The sequence below is a fragment of the Pteropus medius genome, unplaced genomic scaffold (assembly GCF_902729225.1).
Source record: "Pteropus medius unplaced genomic scaffold, Ma_sr-lr_union100, whole genome shotgun sequence".
Taxonomy (NCBI): domain Eukaryota; kingdom Metazoa; phylum Chordata; class Mammalia; order Chiroptera; family Pteropodidae; genus Pteropus; species Pteropus medius.
In genome coordinates, this window is record NW_024354875.1 from 4,788,059 (window position 1) to 4,813,890 (window position 25,832).

Below are 25,832 nucleotides of genomic sequence, written 5' to 3' on the forward strand. Positions count from 1 at the left end.
CCTAGCTTCAATATGAGACAATTCCGAGGATCCCTCTCAGTCTCTCTCAGCTCCCTAAAACATTGTTTGGGACCTCCATTATAGTTGCCTTGCAGTTCTTCCTCTGACCAAGTCTGCTTCATCCACTTCCTTGCAACTGTTCCCCAAAACATTCATTTTCCAATAAACTTCCTGCACACAATTCTCTTTTTCAGGGGACTTGACCTAGGGCAGTAGGTACCAGCAGTAGTGCTAGGAAGCTGACTCTAAATGGATGTAGGAACTAGGTTACTTGCCACGAGGACTCAGTCATAGCTGGGAGAATTAATAGTCACTGACATGCTGTGACTATGCAAGTGTTAGCATTTTCACTGGGGATTAAACTAAAATGTGATATCTGTGGAAGGGAATGTACTGGCTGGTACTATTTCTCAGGCATTTGAGAAATACAGGAGGAATCATATTTATAAGGACTATGGAATCAGATTGCTGCTGAGAGCAATTAATCACGAACTGAAGGTGATGTGTGAAACTCAGAGGGCTCCATATAATGAGACATTCATTTCTAGCATTCGGAAGACAGAAAAACCTGATGATCGGGACCAGGTCTTAATTATAAGTGTAGCAGAGCTTTAGAGAAGGTCAGATTCTCAGCTCTGGCAAATGTACTATGGTACTAAGGTCAAAGTTCTGACTAGGAATGCATAAAATGTTGAGACTAGGGATGGAGACATCTAAGTTGATGCACTCAAGAATCTTCAAACCCAGATCTTCCTAAGATGTTTGGGCCCGTCGAATTAGCCTTCTCATTTTTGTTAGAGGCTAGTGCCCCATCTTACTTAAAGATATTTCAGTAACCTCTAACTTATAAGACTTCGTGCACTTCATCTGCCTTAAGAGCCATGTCACCTTCCCACCTGATGACCAGATTGAGGTCAAGGTATAATATAATCCACCTAGGGAATATTAGTCTTTCTAAGGAAGGAAAGAGACTACATGTTGAAGTTGCTACAGGGCCCAGCTGACGTGTACCTGAGGGTCTGTGAGAGTAAATATAGGATAATTTCTTGGAGCACTGGATTATAAAGTTGGACAAAGAAAAACTGATCAATGTAGGAGGAATCATATTTATAAGGACTTTGAACTCATAGTCCTTATAGGATACAGAATTTACCTCCTGGCAAGAATCCTGGGCAGCAGTGCTAGTATATTGCTAGGGTGGCTTTTACTAGTTTAGAAGAAAAAAAAATGGTCATGCACAATGAAGTATAAATATCAGAATTTCCATGGAAGATAATTAATTTCCAAGTAATAGACCAAAGGCATAGAGAAATTGGTTTACTAGATGTATCATGGATATTAAAAGGAAGGCTAGAGAATCCACCAGCTAGCTCTGCTCTGTGGTTGATCTGGAAGATACTTTATTTACAAAAATGATAAGAAATATGATGGTGTAAAAGAACTCACATTGTTGGCAACGTTAGTAGTAGTTGTTCTCTGTTGGCTGGGGCAAATGGTAGAAGTTACAGGACTTGGCTTTCTAACAGCAATAGGGATTATAGGATTCCAAAATAATAATGACCAAGTAGTGAGGATTAGCCATCTGAATGAAGGAGGGCTCAGTTTTTGTAATGAGTGTCAAACTTGGGTAGCAGCAAAGGAGCCTGACATGCAGAGAGCTGGGTGGTTAAAAGGGCGTAACATTCCTAAGAGCAAGGTAGATGAATGGCCAACAAGGATACCACTGAATCTATATATCCAAAAAAATAAAAAAAGTTTAGGATGAATGATCAGGAGGCTGAAAGCAGCTACATCAATGAAAGGCATGATCCCTCACCCATTTCTGGACCTGAATCGGTTTTTTGACTGTAATCCTCATATTGGTACCTCGTCTGGTAGAGATGAGAACTGTCTTAGTGTATAAGGCCAAGTGGAAATTATCGAAAGTGCCCCACACCACTACCCCAGTCAAGAGGTAAATAAAAAAGTGTCATATATCAGGAGGAATGGAAGGTACTAATGTCACTTTCGAAGACTTAAAGCATGCATTATATCTAGACTTTATCTACCAGTTTGGCCCCTACAGAAACCAGGGAATTCCTGGTGGATAAGAGTAGGCTATTGCAAACTTAACCAAGTCATAGTGCCGATTAGTCATAGTGCAAGTTGCTGGGGCAGGTCAGTTACTTTACTAGAGTAGATTAACAGCCTCAGTACGTGATGTTCAGTGATCAATCTAAGGAATATATATATTCATCCTTATTAGGAAGTAGGATAAGAAGCAAATTTGCATGCATATGGGAAAAAAACAGTAGATGTTTATTTTGTTTTCTTTGAGCTAATTAATTCTCCCAACTTGTCATAATATAGTTCAAAGAGACCGGACCATTTGGGCATTGTGTAGAAACTGGGTCCAGTGTACTGATGAGATAATTAACTGGTTCCGGCATATACCACATTTGGAGATGCTGTTCTGATCTATTTACTGAGTGACATGGAAGACTGGCAGCTCTGAGTGGGGCCCAGAGAGGGGAACAGTCCTGCAGCAAGTTCAGGTTGCCATGCAAGCATCTCTGCCACCTGAGCCATACAACCCAGCAGACCCCATGGCACCAGAGGGAAAAAACACACTGTGAAGTTTCCCGCAGGACCTCAACATAGACCCATAGAGTCTGACTATGAAGTCTGCAGCAGAAGACTGTATTCTGTTTGTTGCAGCAGACCCTGTCATGCTGCTGAGCTCATATTACTGGGATATCATATGACTGTGTAGCCAGAATGCATCAAGATCTAGGCTGTTTTAGAACTTGCAGGTGATAAGATTGGGCGAACCTAGCAGCGCTCATCATAAAATCGTAGTGCCGCCTATAAGATTGTATGAGGGTGGGGCAGAGGACAGAAGTAAGCTTGTTACCACAATTCCCCTTTTACCTTCATGGTTACACTGCTGCCTCTCCCTCTCCCCACACCTGTGAATGCATGAGAAGTCCCTTATGATAGCTGATGTCATCTGTAAATTATGTTTGATTTACAGGTGGGTCAACTTGGTTTTGGGTACAAGTTGAAAGTAGAAGGCTATATGACAGCCCTGCTCAGGTGATCCTGGAAGACACTAGGGAGGGTCATCTCTCCCAATGGTAAAGAAAGAAAAATGGGTCGAGTTAGAAACATACATGGTTTTATGAGCACAACGATATGACTAGTTTTTGAAGGGCCTGGCAGGAAAAAGACTGAAGCCTCCAGAAGAAAGAGGACTATGAAACTGATCACAAAGTGTGAATATCTTTATATTGCATGTTGGTACCAGAGAGCCTAAGCTACGCAACAGAATGACTTATCCAGCTGATGTCAGCCAAGCTCTCATATCAGGCGCTCTAGTCTTGGCACAGTGGACTCACAGTTGCAGCCGTGGTAAAGACAGAGACTGTTCGTGGGCTCGACATCATGGGCTCCCACTTAACAAGGCTGATCCTGCCACTGAGACCAGAGACGCGCTTCAGAATCTGCACCCTCCCTCAGGGAGACTGACCTGCCACTCGGGTGCAAGTCGATGCGGTGGGACTGTTCCACCCCGAAAGGGTCGCAGTTCCTCTTGACCGTGTTCGCAACACATTCTGGCAGTAAGTTGCCTTTCCTACCCAGAGCACCTCCCCCAGCACCACCCCTGAGGGCTAACAGAGCGTTCCATCTGCTGACAAAGGATCCTGCGTAGTGTCGCCTTAGAACGAGGAATGTACGTAACAGCACATGGGGTACAGTAGTGGTCCCGTGGCTGTGGAATCTGCTAGTCATGTCACATTCCACATCTCCAGGAAGCTGTCATCCTGACAGACGTATCGGGCTTTTGAAGCACAGCTGAGGCGCCCTCTCGGAGATGATACTTTGTGGAAATGTAACTTCATTCTCCAGGATGTGTCGTACACTCTAAATCTACAACCACTACATGATGCTTTCCCCCAGTAGGTAGGATGGATGGGTCTGGGAACCAATGGCTGGTTTTAAGGATGGCCTCACGAACTGTCACATTCAGTGGCCCATTCTGGGAGTTCGTATGCTTCTCTTTTCTAAAACTTTAGAATTTGGATGTCAAGAGGTCCTGATTTCCAGAGGGAAAATGCTTTTACCAGGGACCACATTTAGAGTCTTATTAAACTTTAAGTTATTAAAGTCTTATTAAACTGTACTTGTTTAAGAAACCAGAAAATAAGGAAAGGTTAGGCAGGGGTAATTGACCTTGATCATGAAGATGGAGCAAGGCTACCGTTACACCATAGGTAATCCATTTGGGTGAGTTTTGGTATACTCTCTTGCCCAATTTGGTGTTAAATGGGCAAGTGCATGAGCCACTGCCCGGAAATGACAAAAGATGCTCAGATCCCTCAGGTAACAGGCTCAGTACCACTCTTCCAGATGAGCCTCCTAGACCAGCAAAGTTACTAACCAAGGATGAGAGGAATCTAAAACGGGTAGTGGAGGAGGGAAACCAGCATGTTTAATCGTGCCTTCAGAAGCTTATTTCACTAAGCTCCCTCTTAACCTGTTTCCCTAAAGAGCAAGACTAATCAGAATCTCAGAGGTTTTCTCAGAAGTAATGCCTTTACTATAAGAAATAGATGGGTTGGTGTGACAGAAGGGGTGGGCTGTCGTGAATTCCATTGTATTTTTCACAATCATGAAGGGGATGGAATCATTCGTTCTCCAAGTTACCAGGAGTGTTTGCTACTGGCCGCTAATACCCCTCCCCACCTCAGAGGCAGTCCATTTCCTGAGACTGAATGATGAGAAGTTTCCAAGACCTGGCCTTTTTGCCTCGATTGACTAAGGCTTCTATTATAATTATATCGCACTTAAAATTTCTCCCTCCATTCAGTTCTGCTTCTCTCATTTTTCAATTGGGAAAATATTCTTCTCAATACGGTTATTGCATCAATATCCCTCTCAGAGTTTATTTGCCTTTGCCAGAGAATCTGACCTTAGATGTTCCAAAATACGTTCACTGAAGGATGTATAAAGCCATTAAGTGGTTGATGTCATCTATCAGCAGACATGCATCATCTCGTCTGGTTCACAGTTACAGCTCCCTTAACATAACCATGAAAATGCACTTACACCCTTCTGCATGGACCCTGAAGTTTGGGAATGTCCTGTGAGAGCACGTGAGAGTCATTCTGCTGTTTCTGTGTCATTCCAGGACGTGGGAACCCATAGAGCTGTCTCTTACCCGGTCTGCCTAAGTTCTCTGTGCAGCCATTCTCATCCTCTCTCTCTTTCTTTGGTTTTGCTGCCTGCCTCAGCTTTTAGTTGTTCTAATACTGAAGTCTCTTCTTGGAAGGCCAGTTGGCCCCTATGTGGAGTCCCAACGCATGTTTCTCTGCTCACCACTTCCTGTCTGCTCCCTTCTCTCCTTTTGTACAGGGAGAAGACTTCAACTCTTGGGGGAAGGGTGTTAGTTGAAGAAATCACTTCTCACACCCTCAGAGTAACTAAAGTCAGCCTTTCTCCTTATGTAAGGATACAGTCTTTTGAAACAGGAAACAATGGTGGTCTTCAACACATTTGGTTTTGTTTGATTGCAGCCCTCCCTTAAGGCAGTGAGTGAAGAAGGCTTCGATGGTTGAATTGGACAGAGTAAAAGATGGGTGATGGAAGCAAATATTTATAAATATCCGTAAAATATCAGTTAATATGATTTTTTCAAAAACATAATCCTACTACATCTATCACTTTATTGTGGTGGATATCCATTTACCCTCCAAAATTCTGTTAAAGCATCAATCTCTCTTTTTTTAAAAATCTAAGAGCTAATACACTGTTCTGTGTGTTGGGTGTCAAAAATTGTGTGATGTTATCATTGTCCTTGTTATTGAAATTGTTAATTCTAGCCAGCACAGAAGATAATGAAATGCATAATTCGAAATATAAATATTAACATTAGATGCTTGAAACTCACCGTTGACCATATCAACCATACTGGTGGGAGTTCACAGTCCTCTCCTCGCGGTTGGCCAACTTAGGTTCCCTTTGATATTTTGACATTTTGATATATAGACATCTTTCCTAGTGGTCACAAGAATGTATAATGTTCACACACTTCAGTGATTCACTGTAGTCCACATTTGTAAGTAAATACCTCACTTTCTGGTTAATTAATGAGATTTCATGAATGAAGCAGACGTTATGAAATAAAGGGTGACTATGGAGAGAAAGCAAACCAAATTCAGGATCCAGGTACTCCTTTCCTTCTATTTGTCCGTGAGATGAGTAAGACAAGTGCCAAGATGATTTCAGATAACAAGGGTTTGGCTTTATCACTAGAAGAGATAACTTGATCAATAGAAAACCATGTTCAGTTATGGTAATTATTAAGAAAATGCACATAAACTAACAATGATGCACCATGTCATGACTCTTAAATTGTCAAAGATAAATACAATGATTTCTGTGGGCTCAAAAACTGGACACTTTTTACTTACCTCGCAGGGCTATAAATTGGCTACGTCTTTCAGAAAGGAAATTCGATAATTTGAGACAAGAGTCTCAAAATACTTGGTTCCATATTCAGGGATTTATCCTAGAGGAAATTACCAGAGATGAGACAAAGATTTATATACAAGAATGCTTACTGAATATTATTTATAATAATGAAATTTTAGAACCAACCCAATGTCTGGCAATAGAGGGATAAATAAATGATATCATGGTTGTACTATGAAATAATGTGTATCAATTCAAAATTTTGAACATTTAATGACATAGAAGATGCTTATGACATCGTATTAAATAAGTACTGTATACACAGAATAATCTGGATTTTATAAGAAAGGAATAACCATGTTGGTGTAAAAAATTCCAGGGTGAACCAACCTTTCCAACACCTTGACCTTGGACTTCTGGTTTCTAGAACTATAATACAATAAATTTCTGTTGTTTAAGGAAAAAATTATTCCAAGAGGAAAATGCATCAAAGTATGAAAAATGTTTTTCTTGGGAAAGCAGATTTAAGGGGAGTTTTAATTTTTCCTTATAATTTCTGTACTTTCAAAATTTTCTGCATTGGCTGTGTATTACTTATAATTATGAAAGAACAATAGAAGTATTCTCATACAAGGGATGTCTGTCTCTGGTGACAACACTGGTGTCTTCATGTGGTAAGGAAGAAAGCATTCCATATGCACATAGTGCAATGCAGGGGTGGACAGATCTGAGGTTCATTTCCTCTAAGTGCCCACCATCTTCTGTCTTCAGCCTTTTTTTTTTTTTGCCATGCTTATATTATGCGCACAGTATTAAAGCTCAATTTCTTCCTTTGTAGGGTGCCAATGGGAATCGATCTCTCTTGTTATTGTTTGATAATCACTTACTTAAATGCTTCATTCCTAACTATCCATGATTTGGAAACTTCTTTCTCAGAAACAGCAAACATGTTAAGCTTTTAAGACAACCACAGAATTTTGTGGCTTGTAGCCTTTCTCAACTACTGCGGCATGAACTTTGACTTACGCCCTGGAGGATATTGGTAACAAAAGAATTTAAGCATCACTGGGAAGGAGAAAATGTCCACTTCTAGAAAAACAACAATAGCGAGTTCCTGGTTTCTGTATCTACTGCATTAGAAAAGAAGTTATTAGGAACTATGTATGAACCGAAACTCAGGCAGTGCCGAATGGAATGCAAGGTTGCAATGATTAGTATTTCTCCAAGGAAAATGTTTTTTTCATCTGGTTCTATATATTGCTTTTGCTTTGATTCACCCCTTCTAAGATTTCTCCCAGCACCGGCTTTACAGAGTGTGATATAGAACATAAATGACAACAAATAAAATGCTGTAAAATTGCCATATGTTTTCTAAGAATACAGGAAATACAGGAAAACATTTCTTTTTTCTTCCCTCTGTTCCTCCATCCCTCCCGTTCCTCCTTCCTCTCTTGTTCTCATTCTCTCAGTCTCTCTATCTCTGCTTCATGATTTGGGTTGTTCCATAAAGTCTGATCCTACTTGTTTCTTTAGGAGTAAGCATATATAAAATGTTAGTTTTAACACGCATAATCTATGGCTGCTGTGATAAGATATCACAAGGATATTCACAGAAAAAGCATCTTTTCTAATTTTTAGCCTTTGAGATGCCTGTGGCTGTTTCTGAACGATTTATTCGCTGTGGATTCAAAACCAGGGAAAGTCTTGTTTCTTTTCTTTTTTTCAATAATTTTACCGAACATCTGCTAAGAGCCCCCAGGGGTATATTTTGCACAGGACTGAAAAATGCCTGTTGGTAATGTTAAAAGCCTGCTACTTTTGGAATACGTAACACAGTTAATATGCATTATGATTTAATAAATCCATGAATGGATATTATATGGAGATTGCAGGCCAGCTGTTCTCTTCTAAAGGAAGCCAGGGGAGCGGGCTGCAGCTCGAGGATTCGGGTTTAATATGAGGAGCTGGAAGAAGTTGCTAGGGAGATTTCTGAAGATCCTTGCTCAGAATGGTGAATGTTGTTGGCTCTGGCCTGTGATTTCCAAGTCTTGCAAGTTAAAAAAAGACCAAAATATCGACTTGGATTTTAAACTTAGCTGAAAATCATTTTATTCACTGGAACAGGTTCTCAAGCAGTACTGAAAGAAGGAGTAACATTTTCACTCAAAACTTCTGGAGTTAAAATAAGCCCTGTTCACACTCCCCTCTACTGTCTCGACATAGCAAAAACTAAATCCCCACGGATCATTGAAGCGACTTCAGGCCTTGCACCAAACCTTTACCCTTACAGCTTTCTCACAGAGACGACTCAACAAACGCTCTGTCATTACCCTGCCAGCCAGAGGCAGTCCTGTGCTAAACCCTGAAACAACAATAGTTCCTTCAACTTACAAAATAATCTGCTAATGGCAAATGCTTTCTGGGTTAGTATCTCATTGGATCTTCCCAAAGATCCTGTAAATCAGATATTATCATCCCCATTTTCTGGTAAGAATGGTGAGAATCATGGGGTGAGCTATGCAGAATTACCTCCTCTGCATGTGTCAACACCAGAGCGAAAGCCAGTGAATTCTAGTTAAGGGCTCTTAGTCCTTGAAGCTCAATAAGTTTAATGCACTCATTCTTTTTTCTTTTTCCAAATGTGTTTCGTCTTCTGACAGTGTGGCCGATGTGTCTAGAATGACTCTGGATGTCCACCCTTCTAAGAAAACTGCAAGGGGGAAACTCAGGCTGGAGCCGGATGCAGGATGTTCCTACTCATCCGTCCACCGTAAGCGCGGAGGGCCCGGCTCTCCCACTCACCAACCGTGAGGCAAGTGACTTAGTGTCGTCGTTTGTATAAATGGAAATAATAGTCCCTACCTTGAAGGGCTGTTGTGAGTGAAAATTGAGTTAATGTGTGGCAGGTGTTTGGAACAAACTGTGTTTGAAACGAAATAAGTGGAGTGAAAATGTTGGTTAATATTAGAAATTTGCCTTCGGCTCTAGAGTGCAGGCTTGGCTTTCTGATATGACAATAGGATAATTGATTTTATTAAAATTATCTATAAATATACCTCTTTTTAAGGACCTGGAAGAATGAGGGATGAATAGAAACCAGCAGCTTATCAGTCAGCGGGAGAGACAGAAAATGCATGCACATGTCTGTAGTCCAGGGCATAATCATGTAAGGTGAGAGCACAAAGGGAAGAGGCATTCTTAACAGCTGGAAGGGGCTGATAAGATTTCTAGAAGTGGTGGGGCTATGTCATTTGCCTTAAATCTCCACAGAGCCGGGCTCAGAGGCTGCTGCGTAAAAGGTGCTCAGTGGATATATGTAGGTTGACTGAGTATGGCAGGTGGAGGTCGAGTATTCAGGCAAAGTTTCCTGGAAGGGGAAATACGATAAGCCATACATGGAGGCATGACAAAGATTTGTTTAGGAAGTTCATGGCTGGTGGATTCATGGGTTACAAAGATAAATTGAGTCCTAGATATCAGATGGTCTTGAATGACAGTCTACAGATTTTTTTATTGTGGTACCCAGTGGAGACAAGCAGAGCATCAGATAGTTCAAAGAAGAATTCAGGATGATTGGATATGAACTATAGAACTGCGCCTCTTATGAATTTGGAGAATGTTAGGACTAGCGGTCTGGTGTTCAAATCTTAACAAGACTACAGACACTCTTGTAAGATCGCCAAGGAAAATGACCATGTTGGGAGTCAAACACAAAGAACAGCAGAACGAGATTTTATTATTAGTTGAGTCTTCTGTTCTCACCTCCCAAGAACTCTGGTAAGATGGACTTGGAATGTGGCATGCAGACTAGGAGCGTAAGGAACCTCTTCGCTGTTCCTAATCCTAGACCCGAACCTGGGCACTGTGCTGCTGCTAGCCTCACGGAGCCACAGGCGCTTTGGAGATTAGAGGACTGAAATATACATGAAAGAGAATTGATGGGCAAGACAACTGGATGACTCAGTCTTCCCTGTGTGGGAGAGGTCCTGGGCCGCTTTGCCATTCCTGGTCCATAAAAGGAGAAAGCAAAAGAAAGAGTCATACTTATGGGTGTGGTTATTAATCCACAGTGACCCTTCTCATTAGTAAATGCAGCCCAGGCACATGCTTGGAATCTGACTCATTAAATGAGTGTCCCTCCTCCTAGAGAGAAAGAAAAGAAAAAGCACAGGGGAAAGTAGATGTTTGTCTTTTCAGAGATCTACCTGGAAGATGGCTTAAAGAGGAGAACTTTTAGAGGCAGACAGAATTTGAGCTAGGTCAGTGTTCATAGGACTGAAAAGGTTTGATTTCAAAGGAATTGAAGAATCTCCACCTAGCCAACATATTATTGCTAACTGCATTCCCTGTGCCATGTTCCCCATCCCCGTGACTGTCTATCAGCTACCAATTTGTACTTCTTTAACCCTTCACCCCATTCTCCCAGCCCCACAACGTGGAGGGCCAGGGGAAGGAGGGAGCAATTGGGACCATTTTATGAACTATATAGATGTCTAACCAATGTATACTTAAAACTGCTTAAAATAAACAAGTAAATTAAAAAAAAAAAACTGAAATAAAATGTTACAAATAAAATGAAAAAAAATCAATTGAAGAATCTGATCTGATATTGGAATGAGGTTTAATAATGTTGACAATAATGATTAGATTCCCATCTCCAGCGACTGGGGGGATGGCGCTGCCACCATTTACTGAGATAAGCAGTGAAGAACTCATCGTGATTTCTGTTCTTTTGCAGTTTTAGTGTAGACTTAAAAAAATCTGCTGGTATCCTAAAGCTACCTCAAAGCTAAGCAGAGCTGTAAGTTAATTAACAAGTCATACTACAGTGTAAAGAAAAAGGGAGGGATGAAAATCACCCTTTCTCTTTTCTTAGAGAGATAAAAAACCAGAAGGTAGAATTCTTCAGGAAGGAAGTAGACTCGGAGTCCTGGAACAAATGGCTGCTTGTTTGGCATCCTTTGTGTGACTCAGAGGACCTCAGAAAAATCTATAAGGGATGCTTAAAGCTTTTGGAAGAATTATGTCAAAAAAATTTTTTGAAAGACATCAGTCAGAAATTACTCTCAGAGAACCTTGGCTCTGGGAATTGTTTTTAAGTACATGGGAAAAAAAGAAGAGACTCATCTTTATAGCCAACAATCATATTTTAAAAAAATAAAGAATGTATCATTGGTGAATATCTTCTCCCAATCGGTAGGATGTCTTTTTGTTTTGTTAATGGTTTCCTTTGCCGTGCAAAAACTTTTTTGGTTTGTTGTAGTCCCATTCATTCACTCATTCATTTAATTTAATTTAATTTTTTTGTTTCACTTACCTGAGGAGATATATCAAAAAAAAAAAAACAAAAAAAAAACCAAAAAAAACCCAAACAAACTAATAAGAGCAGTGGCAGGGAGTTTACTGCCTGTGTTTTCTTCTAGGAGTTTCATAGGTTCAGGTCTTACATTTAAGTCTTTAATCAATTTTGAGTTTATCTTTGTATAGTGTGAGAAAGCAGTCTAGTTTCACTTATTTTTTGGATGTATCTGTCCAGTTTTCCCATTGCCATTTATTGAATAGACTGTCTTTACCCCATTGTATATTCTTGCTCCTTGGTCACAGGTGAACTGACCACATAGGTGCGGGTTCATGTCTGGGCTTTCTGTTCTGTTTCATTGACCTGTGTATCTGTTTTTATGCTAGTGTCATGCCATTTTGATTACTATAGCATTGCAATAACAAACAACAAATGTTGGTGAGGATGTGGAGAGGAAGGAATCCTCATGTGTTGTTGGTGAGATTGCAAATTGTTGCAGCTACTATAAAAAACAATATGGAGGTTCCTCAAAAAAATTAAAAATAGAACTACCATATGACCCAGCAGTTCTGCTCTTATGTATTTATCCAAAGAAATCCCAAACACTAATACGAAGAGATATATGCACCCCTATGCTCACTGCAGCCTTATTTACAATAACCAAGAAATGGAAGCAGCCTAAGTACCCATCAACAGGTGATTGGTAAAGAAAATGTGGTACATATATACAATGAAATATTACTTGGCTGTAAAAAAGAATGAAATCTTACCATATGTGACAGCGTGGATGGACCTAGAGGATATTATGGTAAGTGAAATAAGTCAGACAGAGAAATATAAATACCATATAATTTTACTTATATGTGAAGTCTAAAGAACAAAGTAAATGAACAAACAAAACAGAAACAGACTCATAGATACAGAGAACAAACTGATGGTTGCCAGGTGAGGGAGGGGTTGGGAGACTAGGTGAACATGATAGAGGGATTAAGAAGTACAAATTGGTGGTTACAAAACGGTCACAGGGATGTAAAGTGGTGCATAGGGAAAGGATATAGTCAATAACATGATAACTATGTATGGTGCCGGGGGGAGGCACTTTCTAAATTATATTCTACACTTTAGACCTGAAACTAATGTAAAATAATATTAAATGTCAACTGTGATTGAAAAAAAATAGAAAAATCTCCAAAAAAATAATAATAAAAAGAAGAAGGAAAGGAGGAAGTGGTGAATCTAAGCTCATTGGAGGGAGATATGTGTATATGTATCTTAGCTTTTGTTCTGAAGTCACTGAAGGGAGCTGGTAATGGGTGCAGGAGACATGACTGAGGTAAGTGCTAAAATATAGTTAATATCAGGTTAATATTTCGGAAAACAGGAAAAACTGGTGATGGAGAAAGGACACCAACTCACTGATAGCTAACATGTAATTTGAGAGAACACTGTAGTTGATGAAGATCAAATCCAGGCATAGATCAAAAAGCCCAGTGACTGGATACTTAGGCAATCATCAGAGACAAGAACAGACAGTGGCCAAGATCCAACATGGTAGTTTGTACCATGAGAGAGAGGAAAAAAAAAAAGAAAAGCCTGGAACTTTGCCCAATGGCTGGGGAAATTGTAAGAACTCAGCATATAAGCAGGAAGAATGCCAGGAAGAAAGACCTTGATATGTGAGAGAACTCAGTGTTTTCACTCAGGTTCTTGTTAGAAGAACCAGTCGTCAGGTTGGGTTACCTTGATTCTATATAAAAGAATGAGTAAGCTCTTCATGTGTGCATACGGAATGATCACACAGAGCAAAACAAACGAAATACATAGCACTTGGAATAGTATGCTAGCAATTGTGTAAATAAAAGGTGCTTGGCTATCTTTCTATCTATTTATCTATCTACCTACCTACCTACCTATCTACCTACCTACCTACCTACCTTAGACCTTCTGGAAGAATCCACAAGATTCTGTAATAGTGGTTGCTTGATTATTGGTAATGGTGATGGTGAGGAACTGGGCAAAAAGAAATAGAGGGTACAGAAGACTTTAACTTATGCCTATCAATTATTATATGACCTATGGAAAACTTAAAGATGTACATTTTAAAGAGAGTGTGCCGTTTGGGGATCTCATACGAGAGTAAAGGAGGTTATACTCTGAGAAAGGATGGAAAATGAGGTGAGCAGTCATCTCAGTTGATGAAAGGTAGCATTTAGTTTTAACAAGTTGTTTCTGATATACATCACCCATAATTTGTGTTTAATGTGTGAGTTAAAAACCTTAATCAGATCAAATGTGTGAAATGAGTCTAGATTAAAGACACATTTCCTTGGAGAATAGAAATCAATCAAAACCACCCACTTTGGGGGCTGAGTGGATCTTCAACTCTCTTTTGCTATCTTTAGCAGCATAGTTAAAATTCTGGGACAAACCTAAGGGATGAAAAAACTCCTGGTGTATGAAACTGTGAAGTCTATTCCGTGTGGCAGTGGCTTTGTGGTAGAGCTCTTCCTAATTGCAGGTGGGTTCCCCCCACCCCCCTATTTGGTGATAGCAAGGTTTTGGTTTAAAAACACAAACTAATCAACCCACAAACTCAACTAAATCCAACAAAACAAACCGGAAAAGGGAGACAGAGATGATGGTGATAATGAAGAACACTTGTACTTCACAGTTGTGCCCAGGACTAGGTTTGCCTGAAACACTTATATATTAAATCACAGCTTATGATACCAATTCATAATCCATTATAAACCTTTCTCCTGCCCGTAGCTCTGATCGCAGTCATTGGGGACAAAATTGAAAGGCGGTTTTAAACTCATGGTGTGCAGACTCTCACTGTGAATGAAATCTCATTCAGTATGACTGAAGAAACGATTTCTTCAAGTTGTGGATGTGACACTGACTAAAAATAAGTGTTGGGTTTAACTTTTGGAAGAATTGGAAATTCTATGGGGGCATAGATACATATTCAGTTGTTACTGTGCCAAAGCAATGCTAAGGTTATGGTCAACCAAAATGTTTTCACACTGTGAAAACAAATGCCTTAGTTGAGCAATTATAAAGAAAATGTTAAAAACAAAAGTTTAATCCTGATTCTGGAATTTCCTTCATTTTATTTCCATCCTTTACAACCTCATTGCCTGAAATCTTATCTCGGAAATGGGAGACCGATGCTGTTTTATGATGATATTAGAAGAAACCACTTAAAAAATGTTATTGCAGTCATTCTGCAACAGTGAAATATTAAAATTTTAGGAAAAACATTTCTATGCTAAAAGATTATTTATTGGACTAATTTTTACCTGTTCTTATGGGTTATGTTCCTTTGACATATGAATAGTTTACTTATCTACTTTTCTCGAGGCATTGTGATTGAAATTTGAACAAATAGTGTTCCTTTATTTAGGTAAGTTCTTTCAGTTTTTAAACATCTCTTCTTTGAGCTACAGCTATCTTGGAACCCTTTTTGTCTTCTCGCTGTAAGATAGATTCAGGAAAGAAAATTTTCCCCAGTGCTCTAATCTCGTTTAAAATAGTAAATTCTTTAAAAATTTCATAACTAATGTTTCAAGGGTTCACAATTAAATATTCATGCACTGGTGTTGAACTACCAAACACCATTTTCTAGAGAAAAGAATCAAATAGTCAACAAACTAACAAATGGTGAGAGCTATTAAAGACTCTGAGATTCTAGCTATTTATCATTGGTGTTTTGGTAATTGTGATTTATTGGGAAAAGTTACAATGCTCTGAGTTCATCAGGCTTCCACTTCCATATTGTGGCCCAGGCTTACTGCTTTTGTTTGTAACATAAATCATGTCTGGATACCTAAGACTCCAGATCTGCTAATCTTTAAGCTTTTTTTTTTTTTTTTTTTTGTATTCTTTGTGCTTCCTTATTAGGAAATCTTGATGCTATGCTTAGACGCATATCATTTCTCTTAAAAGAAATACAGTCCAGAAACATCATTTGATATAGAGGTTACTAGAAAGTAGGTGAGCTTCAAATTTATAGTGCTTGACCACTTTCCTCACCTTTCAAAAAAACTCTTTGGTGTCATTTTGAATTGGAATCACCTAACTTAGAGACTGCTGTTTTTTTGAAATCTTGGCAATAAATAGTTCATTTTCTTTTATTCAATAATTAAAAAGTTAGCACACTAACTACTGCTTTTAAAAGTTATGTTACCACCCTTCTTTGTTTTAAGAACTCTCCCTGAATGCTTTGTCTTAAGTCTTTACTTGCAAGGGTCCTTCCTGTCATTCATAGTTCACATCAAATGTTATTTCCTCAAACAAGCCCTTCCAGTGCTTTCTGAAGTCATCCCACCGTTACTCTCTATCATATTACTTTGTTTTATGTCAATGGCTAAAATCATCTTAATTTTCTCTTTTCTTTATTAATGTCTGTATCTACTTAATGGAAGGAAATGCCTGTGAGGGCAGAGAACTTGGAGCCCTCCAGGACTCAGTATGTAATAGACACCCAATAAATGTTTGAATAAATTTGATAAGTAAATGAAATGGGAGTTAGAAAAAGGTTTTCCCCTGCATCTTTCCGTATGTATAATCTTGAATATATTATTTAATCCCATTCGTTTTATTTCTACCTTTGTAAAATATTGAGTTGAGCATCATGACTTAAAGGCGGTGTTAAGGTTGAGAAGTGTTAGAGCTTTAACTTTGAAAATTTTACTTAATTAGTATTGTTTACACCAAGAAAGCCCATTGCATTGGATTGTGTCACTGCTTTAATAGACATCGGTAATTATGTTTTAGCTAAATTGTTGTTTTCCTTTGATTTTGAGAGAAAATTGTCCTGATGTATATTTTTCCTCTAGTGGATGCTCTCTTTCTGTTAGAACTTTGACTTTGCATCATGGTGTAAAAGAAAGATCTGTTTAAGAGGACACTTACCTCTGGCTGTATGTTGTCAGGACCTGAGCAAACATGGCTTAGTGCTACTAAAGTTAAGCTCACGAGATGCCACCGAATCTTCTGTTCAGTCTGTGATTAGCGATCTTTGAAAGCACTCATCAGTATCTACTCTTTGTTTCTTACACAATTCAATTTCAAGTGACAAAGTAGATGACAACAATTGGCTTTTTTTTACCACCTGCTTTTTGATCAAACTATATTTTATGTGCAAATTCATATATAAATTATTTTAATAATTATATTTAAAATAGCATAAGGAACCTGGCCCTTCTTATTCCCTTCTCATTTTAATTTTCTCCTTGGCAATGATTTAAGTTTCATATCAGATATCTTTTCCATTTTAGTCTGTTTTGTTCCCTGTGTGTCTACTATGTGACTGTCACATAATAAAAACATAAAATATATTTGTTGAATGAATAAATGAACATACATGATTTCTAGATTAAAAAATTTAAACTGTTGCCAGAAACACAGAGCCAGGACTTGCTTCTGATTTCCCATTGTGTGGGAATGTGTGAGCAAAATTGCATTTCAACAACAACAAAAAATCCTTTAAAAAAGCAGTCACTGTTTTAGAGCTCAATTTTGTCACTGTTTAGTACACACTGTATATGTTAAACACTACAATTTTTCTTTTGGAATAAGAATTAAGAAAAAATCTATAAGAAGATACTTAAATTATCTTGGATGCCAAAAGTCAACCTTATGATTCTGATGAATAAGAAAGGGAGCATTTTTTTTTTTAATTATGCTTCCATGGGAATATAGTTTAATGATCTCATATAAAAGGATTACTGTGTTTTTAGATCTTCCTTAAAGAAGAAGAAAAGCATTTTCCCTATTTTCTTGATCACCATACGTCTTCGTATCTTGCCTATGAAGTAGGAGGAAATGGTTTGGTCTTTGCGTGATTTAAAATTTCCGTAAATTTCAGGGTTTTTTTTTTTTTCAGAATAATTTGAACTTTTTGAGTGCCAAGCACCCCTTCCCCTTCTCATCTTTAACTGACTCAGGAGGAAGAGAGTTGTGAGCAGCTTCCTTTTCTTCCCAGTAAATCAAATTAAAGACTGTTCACATTTCACGCAGGACGGGGAGCTCTGTGAAGCGTTTTTTTTCCCAGAAGAACAGGGCGTCTGCTATTCACAAGATTCTAGAAGCAGAACAACAAAGAGAGCTAAAGTGCAAATTGCCAGGACTTAATAAAAATCTGAATGACCTTTCCTTCTTAGAGGAAAGGGTCACTGATCCAAAGCATGCTTTTGACACCAACAAGAAAGAAAAACGAATAGATGGACTTGCAAGAGTGAATTTAAAGTTTGTTAAACTGAAACCACCTGTTATTCCCAATTATTTTATTTTTAGAAGAAGAAACCCGAAGTGTTAGGAATTCCAGATAATAGAAAGCTATTTTTTTTGGAGTTAAATGAGCCAAAAGCAATAATTTCCCCTTCTGAAACACATCTCATCTGTTTTCTCGCTCGTTCGTTCATTCATTCCAGGGACCCATCATCTTCCAGATAGACCAACCTGGAAATAATTACAGTGCTATGACAAATCTCCTAATAAAAGCGTGAACAACGTACCGAGAAGAATTTGGTTAACTCTGTCTACAGAATTTAGGCAAAGCTTTTGTCAGAGAGTGACGTTTGAACTGTGTTTTAAAGAATAAGGAGCCTTTTTTAGTAGGACATGGAAAGAAAATATCGAACAAAAGGGAATGGCTTTTTGAAAGCTATCAAGATGAAAAAGAATAAATCAAAAAATGTGTAAGTTTTGCTTGGTTCATGAGAAAGCTTGTTAGGTCATTTTCCTGAATGCTAATATTAAATTTTCTTTTAACAATTATTTACCTGCTTTTTATGCTTAGCCCAACTCAACTCAACCAAATTTAGATGACTAACACCAGAGTGTCAGGGAGAAATATTTTCGATGGAAATCATTTGTTTGAATCACTATGGTGAAGAAATGTGTTCACTCACTGGCCAGTTAAATAGCCTAAACGTTATGCAAGCATTTCCAGGATAGCTATTCATAATGATCGGTTTCCTTATGGGTGAAGTGCTGCTGTTTCCCCATTACTGGTGATGGAATGTCTTGATTAATATCTCTCACTTTTTTCATTCTACCTCCTGGGTGTTTTGGCCATGACTTCGTGGGAATTCAACGGTTGCTTGGTAGAAATATTTGTACAGTTAGGACAGCTCATATATTCTTTTGAAACAGATATTTGTTTGCTCCCTTCACTCCTTCTGACCTCTTGCCTCCTTTCTTCGCTGCCTTCACCCTTTTCTCATTACCTTCTTCCCATCTCTGTAAAAGGAATTAACACTTGTTTACACCATGATCTTGACATTCGTTTTCCTTAATCCTTATCATTTACTCAATATTGTATACTATAAAATTAAATATTCCAAATCTCATTATTCTGGCTTAATACTTTAAATGTATGATTATTTGTGTTTTAAGGTTATCATAGAAGTAATATATTGTGTGCAAGTAATAATGCTTCCTAATTTTTATGATAAGTATTTTCTGTTATTTTATAATATCACAATTGATTTATCCCATCTTTACGAATTGTTATAACAACATTAATCTTTACACATAGATTTGAGTGTATATTTACAAATAGGTATTGGAAAGAAAAAAACACTATTCTACAGAGCCTTTTAATTTTTATACTTATATTTGTCACATCTAAACACAAACATTGAAATTATTAATTATTTCCATAAATGGAACGTTTGTATTTTCACTTTTCTTACACAGACCTAAATTATTTGAAACAGAATACGGCCAACATATTAACTGCCAATTTAGCCAGGAAAAGAAAAAAAGGAAACTTTCTCAAAATATAAGCATAAAGATTTTAAAAGTCTTTATGTTTGTAAAACTAGTAGATACCAATAACATTTAAGATGGGGTATTTAAGCAATTTATATTTAAACATGATTACATGAGACTGATTAGTTTGAGATGCATAGTTGTATTATGTGGGGTTTAGTTGGAAAAGCATTAAATTACCTTGTGAGCAAAATTCTTTGTGGGATGTAACTTAATTTCATAGGTCCTCATATTCATAGAATTGCTAATTTTGATATAACAATAATAGTTTATGTTTACTTTGTATAGGCATCATTCTAAATGTTTTATATATATCACCTTATTTGATAATCAGAACAACCCTATGAGGCAAGTACTATGAATCATCCTGTTTTGTAGATAAGGAAGCTGGAGCCCAGGAAAGTTAGACATGAAGTTGTTGGGGTTCAGGCCATATAGCTAGTAAGGGGCTTTCAACCTCAGCTCTCTGGAGAGTTAGCAATAGTAACTACTAAACTCTGTTGTTTTTAATAATTAGGTATCCGGTCAGATTAATCCTTCTACAAAATTAGCTGTGTATTTGAGGAAAAGTTAACGAGTGACAGAAAATTATATATAGAGTCATGATTAATGGAAAAGTCAAAGGAGGTAAACATGACCAGTACCACCTTACACTTGATAGCTCTGTCACTTTGTGCATATCTGATTTCTCTGGTCTTGGTTTCTTCATCTATAAAATAGAAATAATGATAATATTCTTCATAAGGTGATTTTAAAGATTCAGTAAGATAACATGAGGTTAAGTATTTGTAATATGCAAAGAGACTTTTGTGACACAAAAGTTATCACAAAACACAAGGCATTAGCATCCTGTTTCTGCTGCATTTAAAAGGTCCATTTCTTTCTTGTTTCTGCTGTTGTTGATGGTAGAGGTCATTAAGAACCCTATGTCCAAGTGAAGATGGAATGGTTTAAAGAACTCAGAGATACTCAGGAACCGCCAAGTAATTATTAAATTTGTCTTTTCTAAAAGCAACTAGACCATAATAAATATTTTGGCTTTTTGCCCTGTCTAAAATAATTGATCGGATCCATTTCTACTTATGAAATATCTTATTGTTATATATTTGATAACTTTAGAAATTTTGGAAAATTTACCACTGACAATTTTACCAGAACGGATTGTGCTGGCAGCTCAAACAAAGAATCTTATTCAAACATTTATTTGGTATTGGATGTCTACCTGACCTTTTTTTTTTGTAAGTATTGTGACACAATGATGAGTAAAACAACTCCCTCAAGAGTTAAGCATGCTTACAGATGGACATTTGAGGTTTTTATAACATTCAAGTGTTACGGTAGGTGGGCGCCATATATACATATATTGAGGGAAAGAGGAATCTTCAAACCAAGCTTCCCAGAGAGGAGGTGAGACTCGATTTGAGATTCAGAGAAGAGTAAGAAAGCACAGCAGTGGTGGTGTGGAAAGATGTCCTGCTGAAAGACTTAGTATGTACAGTGGAATGAAGACAAGAACCATCATGTTGTGTTTAAGGAACCAAAGAATTTAGTATGCCTGGAATGAGAGATTCTTAAGAGGGAACAGGAAGAAACAAGATTAGAGGTATAGGCAGGTCTAGATCATTTAGAGCCTTGGGCACTCACCTAGGCTGTTAGAACTTGATCCTAAAAACTGAGGAACCATTTAAGGATTTATAGCAGTCACATGACCAGATATGCAATTTGAAAATATCACTCCGACAGTACAATAAAGGAAAGCCACCTATCCTGAAGGTAAGGGTGGAGAGAAGCCTTTTATGCTAATCCAGGTGAATTTTGATGAGTTTGAGAGGAGGATGGATAGAAGATATGTGAAAAATGAAATCCATTTGATTTAGTTACTGTTTGATGGAAAATAGTCTTGAATGGTTCCTTGGGAATGGATGGTGGGATCATTAGGATAAAGAATACAAGAAGAGAGAAGTGGACTCACTCAGAAAGATTTAGATATTTCTGTCTAGAATTCAAGGTGGTAGTTTAGGATTTAGATATAGCTTTGAGAGTGTCTCACAGCTTATTCAACTAATCTTTAGTTAGACAAGGAGAAGATATCCCATTAAATTCACTGTTCCTTTCTTGTTTTCCTTTAGCCTCAAATGGACAGTGCCCTTGAGTCACAATTCTGATCTCTCTGGGGTGTTTAGTATCAGCTGTATTCTCCCCTGAGGATAGAATCAAAACAACTACCAATCGAGGCAACTGTTCTCTAATTCTAAAAGACTGATCTGGTACTTGTGGAGATATGCCTCACTGGCCAACCTTAGAGAGGGTGTCAGGTAAAAGACTTTGGTCATTGGTCTTAGCTGGTACCATGAATAGAATCAGAAGCAGTTTAGATGTGACATAATTAATGTGGGGTAGGCATAAGGTAGAAGCAAGATTTTGTGTTGACCATTATTATAGACAAAAAGAGAAAATACCAAAATTTGGAAAGATCCATGTGGTGGCCATGCTGTTGCATGTCTCAGTTCTCCCTTTAAGAGAATTTCTGTGGGGAACTGAGTTGCCTAACAGCCTCCTGCTATCACAGCTTTGGGCTCCATTGTGGCATTCAGACCGAGACCACCCTTCCTCCAGGCTGGTCACAGTCGATGGCTGAGCGTGGCAGTAGTGCTAGATCTGGGCCAGTCCTAACATAAATGTGAGTCAAGTCACAGACATCCTTTGGTCAGGAGCTTTCTTTCTATTAGCCTAACCAAGGCTTTCAAAACTTCACTTTGGTCTGAGGCTCTTTCTACCCAATTCTTTTTCCATTCTTTTTGCACAAATGTCTGACCTGCACTGTGGTCTGAAAGTGCTTCCTGTTTACTCTTGCTTTCCTCGTTTGTACTCTTCTTGGCACTTCTCTTAGTAAATCTCTTGTACATCTAATTTGGTCTTGGCATTTACTGAACCCAGTTGTAAGTTAAACTGACAAGGGTTTGTATATGACATGTAATCATGTTACTTATCATGTCTCAGTTGGTAGTCCTCATCCTTTCCTTTAGGATAAAGGTGTTTGGTTTATACTGGTTTCCCTGGATAAGAGGCCTTCTGCTCAGTTTAGCCAAAAGAACACACTTGCATACATTCGTGAAAGTCATAGAAAGAGAAAGATACCCATAAAAATAGGTATGTGTGTATGTTAAGCAAGCAGTCACACACACACTTGAAGGTGACAATTGTCTGAGGTTTCTGAGGGATAGAATATTGAATGAGGGGAGCAAAAGTTTATAGCTAAACCCTGAGGAACATTAACATAAAGGTAAGTGGAGAAAGAGGGATTCACCAGAGCAACTGAGAAGGATTAAGTAAAATGATGGTAAGTGAGAGTGATGACATAGAAGCCATTGGACAGGAGGTGTTTAAGAAGAAAGGAGCAGTCAGCGGTGCCAGCTACCAAAGAGAAAGCAGGATCGCTAAGGACAGGTTATGCTGACTCATCTAATAATATGAGTGTTATTAGCGACCTTAGCAGAGACAGTTTTATTAATGTATGGAGGGCAAAAACTAACAACAGTGTGTTAATGAATGAGAGAGAGTAGCGGAGGGCATGACTATGTACTCTCGTTTTAAGAATATGTGTTGCTTTGTATGAGAAGAAGAAAGGGAATAGAAGGAAATGTGAATTTAGGGACAATTTTTTTAAAAAGGAGAAATTCTCAATTCTAACTCTATTAGGCGAGTGGTTTTGAATCCATAATTTAGCTATTCTATGCCTTCGTTTCTTTTTCTGTAAAACAGGAATAGTAATTATGCGTTCTCACAGTGTCATTGCGAGGGTGAAAGGAGTTGATACACATAAAGTACTAAGAACAGTGCCTGGCACATGATAAAGACTGTGCATGCGCTGACTTGTAAAACTGCTTGTATAAAAAAAGCTTGTATTTAAATATATTTGAGAAACATCCCTTAGAGATGTAGAGTTGGAGTTTTAATTTACAATGTTTCCTTCAGAGACAGAAGGAAATGATAAATAAAGTTTTACATAGAGAGGTAGAAGTTTTCCTTTTGGCTTGATAGTCCCCACATTCTCAGTAAGGACGCGAATGATGTCTCTGTGCGGACAGTGGATTTCCTTCACCTTTCCTGGCTAGCTACATTTCACGCTTCCATGAGTGAGCTATCAGATAATGGGTTGGAGGTTTTGAGGAAAGAAGAGAAGTTTACAGCATCTGCTGAGAGCATAGGGAAGACGAGTGGGCTAAGGATATACAGAAGAGCTACAGGGATTATTAGTGCATGATCTTGGAAATTATTAATTAATGTGGCTCTCATCCTCAAGATATCTGGGCGATATTTTCCATCAGGGTTTAGTCATCTAGAAGAAAGAACAGAGAAGTTAGGCAATTAGATTTATCCAGGTCTAAACTATTTCAGGACAGGCAAGGCAGAAGAAAACAAGATGGTGAGAAAACAAGAGTTTAGGGAAAGGACAAGAAAGTGTATGTGACATGCCTAAGCAAATGGGCTAGGAAAGAGGTAAAGAGAGACCTGGAAAGTGCAGGTGATTAGAAAGCATTGATGGATGTAACAGCTAGACAGTCTCTATGACAGTAAAAAGTAGAGAGAGTTGGAATGATAAGTTTGTGGTGGCAGATTGGAATATTGGAATTTAACAATACATGGAACTTTATGAAATATCATCAACATTTATGAGAACCGATGGAATGAAGGCAAAAATTACTGAAATGGAGGAGGTCAAGAAGCAGTTCGTCCAAGGTAATAGAATGACCAAAATAGACATGGATGCCATCTAAGATGATGGAAGAACCATGGCTCTATCCTTTCTATCCTTATTGAAAACTATAAGTCTATTGCTAAAAAATCATTAGTGAACGTGGAGAAGGAACTAGAATACAAGACCACGACAGTGAAGAGGGGAGATACCAGGAGTCCCAAAGATATATAGTTACTCCAGGGAGTAGGATTAGTAATGCTATACAAATAGCAATGGGCAACAAGAAATTATTGGATAATTTCTACAGATTCTTCTTCTTCACCCCCATTCCTACCTCTTAGCCTTTAGGAACGTGGAATAAGAGAATGTGCAGCTTCTACCTGAGTGAACTGAAAGAAAAATGGGAAAAGTCTTAAGGAGAAAAATTGATCATCTCGAGAAATAGAGGGAAATGTGAAGTAAGGGACAATTTTAGGTGGAGGGAACATTTTGTGAAATACTGAGGGTAATAGAAATAGAGTTTACACTCGAACATCCATTTCAGAGGGCACCTTTCAAAGAATTGGCAAAGGACGGCCTCAAGGGGATGATGGGTTAGAAAAAATGGAGTTCAAATGAGAGTTTGGCAGGGAATGGAATATGAAAGGATTTGTGTTTTGGATAGGAGCCAAAAATGCAGGGATGAGGGAAAGGTAGTGGCACTGAATTGTCTAAGGGTTTGAAACAAAGCTCTGATGTAAAATTGCTTTTGTGCCAGTGGAACACTGGATCCAAGGAAAGACCTTATTCTGTATGTGGCCTGATCAGAAATCTGTAGCGTTTGCTTATTATTACAAGTAAAACTTCGGTAAATAATGTCTTTGACACTGAAACCTCAAAGTTGTATATACGGGTTAATTTAATTAGAACTCAGTTATTAAGGGTTGTCACCCATCCTTAAGGGTTATCACCAATCTCTTATGACCCATTGGAACTAATGGGCCCAACTATGTTCCGAACAACTGGTAGGTAGGGCTCATCCGTATCCACATTCTCTTTTTCCTGGTCACACATCTAGACTGCATTTTCCAGTCTTCCCTATGGCTAGGTGTGGTCATATTAGTGAATTCTACCCAATGAGGTTGATAGAAGTGATATATCCTTTATGGGTCTGGCCCACAAAACCCTCTAAAACCTTTTTCCCTGTGGTTTGTCTGGATAGGGAGTCTCTGAGGATCTGGAGGAATCCCGAGATTGGAGAAACTTAGAGCAGAGCCTCTCTCTCCTTATGTCCCCAACTGACCCATATTACAGGGACATAAAAATAAATCTTTATTGTGTTAAGCTAGTGAGAATTGGAGACTGTTAATCATAACAGTGGACTTACCTATCCAATACAGTATCTGTGGACGGTGTCTTCATTGTGAGCCAGTGGCAAACTCCTCCATTAGGACTTTAGAGCAAAGCTATGTTTTCTCAGTAAGTATTTTTTTTTTTTAATTTTTATTTTGAGGAGGAAACCCCAGCTTGTTACTGGGATCTCAGGGTTACCTAAATACAGGGTTTCTGTGCCATGTAAGCTATCTTTAACATCAATTCAGAGTCTTCTGATTGAGCCAT

At 38.3% G+C, this 25,832-nt stretch overlaps 1 long non-coding RNA gene across 1 annotated transcript in view; it reads left to right on the forward strand.

Moving 5' to 3' along the window:
- Positions 1 to 9,259, forward strand: part of LOC120596888 (uncharacterized) — a 54,363-nt gene extending 45,104 nt beyond the window's left edge. The window contains exon 3 of the long non-coding RNA XR_005651247.1: positions 9,114 to 9,259. This is a non-coding gene — a long non-coding RNA (uncharacterized LOC120596888). The remainder of the gene's footprint in view (positions 1 to 9,113) is intronic.
- The last annotated feature ends 16,573 nt before the right edge of the window (positions 9,260 to 25,832 follow it).